The sequence below is a fragment of the Trachymyrmex cornetzi genome, unplaced genomic scaffold, assembly GCF_001594075.2.
Source record: "Trachymyrmex cornetzi isolate Tcor2-1 unplaced genomic scaffold, Tcor1.1 scaffold536, whole genome shotgun sequence".
NCBI classification, from domain to species: domain Eukaryota; kingdom Metazoa; phylum Arthropoda; class Insecta; order Hymenoptera; family Formicidae; genus Trachymyrmex; species Trachymyrmex cornetzi.
Genome location: NW_017299846.1, coordinates 60,957 through 63,554, shown reverse-complemented (window position 1 = coordinate 63,554; position 2,598 = coordinate 60,957).

Sequence of the window (2,598 nt, the reverse complement as noted above, 5' to 3'; positions counted from 1 at the left end):
TAATGTTTGAATTTTTAACTTTTGACTATTTCAACGAAGATATATTGATGACAGTGGAATTTGTGTTTTTTAATCTTTATTCGCGGTTTCTTTTATACACATTCATTTCCGAGGAATTAGACTTACAATGATACCAGATTTCTTCAAGTGGCGATATTACAAAGAAACTTTATTCTGTACATTATATTAATTTATGTTATCATTGAAAATGATCCGATCGGGTTCGAAACGTTTGCTAAAATTGTATGTATTTTGTATTATTTTTAATATATATATGTGTTGTTAATTTTTTATACTTTGGCTCTTTGCCCGTTCTTTACTTGAATTTATTTACTATCGTAGAGCCTTATTACTATTTATATATAATTAATTAATTTCTTACGGCTTAGGGCTTAAAATATCTATTGTAAATCCGGGGTAATAGGGAATAGAGATTGGGACTATAAATAAACGAAGCCTTTTCTAGTTTCCTACATCAAATGATCAAATCTTTGATCATTGAAATTGAATCATTTGATCTTTAAATTACATATCTTCGTTCGTAAGTTCCAAAAAAAAATTTTTTTTTAATCTATTCGTTATTCGATATGTTCGATATAATGTGCATTCATTCGGAATGAATATAAATAGTTTTAAAATATCTGAATATATACAGTCGATATTTTTGCTCGATATTGACATCCCTACTCCACGAGCGACCCGGGATCACGCTCGAACATCCGGGCCCTATTTATAAAATATATAAAACATAAATAAAATTATATTTATAAAATTTTAATTGCTTTTTTATATTTCAGACTTCTCTCTCACTCTTGGGACAATCGGAATATATAACAATAATTAATATTTAAGGTAAAAGGATTGAGAGAATGCGATGAATTGGTATATTGTTATACATTTAATTAGTGTTGTGTAGATATATGATTTTACACATTTTATAAACAAGTAAATAAATGGTATTAATAAATATATATTGTCCTAAAACTGAAAAAAATAAAATGTTCAAGTAGTTAAAATTTAAAGGCGAGTTTTGAATGGCGCCCATTTCACCACATTGCAATTGATCACCAGCCAATCATCGCTAAAGCAGAGAAAATCCATCAGCACCGATCGCTATGAGTCGCTATGGTGGTCAATCGCAATATGGTCAAATAGGACGCTCTCGTGAATCTTTCGCCATTGAGCATTGCACTTTCTAGTGCTATACATCACGTTAATTAAATAATTATTCGGCAATCAATTTTTTGTGATATTTTGCAGAATAAGAGATCTTTTTGTCGAAACATAGTCAAACTCGATTATTTTTTCGACCTATTATTCAATAATCGATTACTCACCCGGACGATCATTTAATAACCGATTATTCATCCGGACGATTATTTGATAACCGATTATTCATCCGGACGATTATTTGATAACCGATTATCCATCCGGACGATTATTTGATAACCGATTATTTAAACAGTCGATTGTTTGACAATCGATCTTTTCCAACATCGCCCATCACTAATCCAGATCAAATTTCAAAGTTACTATATAGTTAAGAAGGCATACACCACGAACGCCAGATGAGAATGGCTTGAAAATGTACTTCTATTTGAAATATTACAATAAAATAGACGTTTCGGTCTTAAATTAGACCTTCCTCAGTATTACAAAAAGAATATAATAGGATTAATAATAAATTAATAAATTTAAGAACTTCAACATCTCGACGGAAAAAAAGGAAAAAATTAAACCCATAGAATTTAATATTGCATGGTCGAACTCCTCTAAAGCTAATGGTAGTTTCATTCCATCGCATATCGAAAAAATTACAACTCAGGATGAGAGCAGTACTGATTTTGACACAATGTTTCATATACATATTAGTCCAACTAAATTTGAAGACAATTATAATATTAATAATATTAATAAAAACTGGACAGTTAATTTGAGTGTGATGTTCTTATTCCTGAAAATGTACAAACCATCTTACAACTCGGACAGAAATCTGGAGACACTGGTAGTGTCTCGGCGCTAAGCCAAGCGCAGCGACACTGCCGTGGCTACTATACGCGAATCTGTCAAGATTTCCAGACGGCGATTATGGGATCTCAATAACGGCTGTCCCGATTGAGTTCTAAGTGTGCTCAATCGATGGCATCCGCTCGGAATATATAATGAAAGTGTTTTTGTTTTTTCTCTACGTGCTCTATAAGCGGAGATATTGGGATGTAAAATGATGCAAAATCCGAAATTGAAACTTTTCATTTAAGAAACGTCATCGTCGTCGTCGTCGACAAGGCTATGGAGTGGGGGATTTATCCTTTTGGATTTTTCGACGCTAGAGGCAAATATGGCGCTGGCAATGGTCACATCACACATGTGTCCGTTTTCTGTGGCTGATGACTAGGTTAGGAAAACTGTCACATCGATGGCATATAGTAGAGGACACGTAAGTAATTTTCTGCATCTACATTTGCACGAAATGAACGAATCTGGCAAAATAAAAATGGATCGCTTTACTCCGTGGACCGATTAATTGATCACTATTCAGGTTAGGAAACATATCCGTCATATCGATGGCATATTTGTTTGGTTAAATATTTTGTCTGC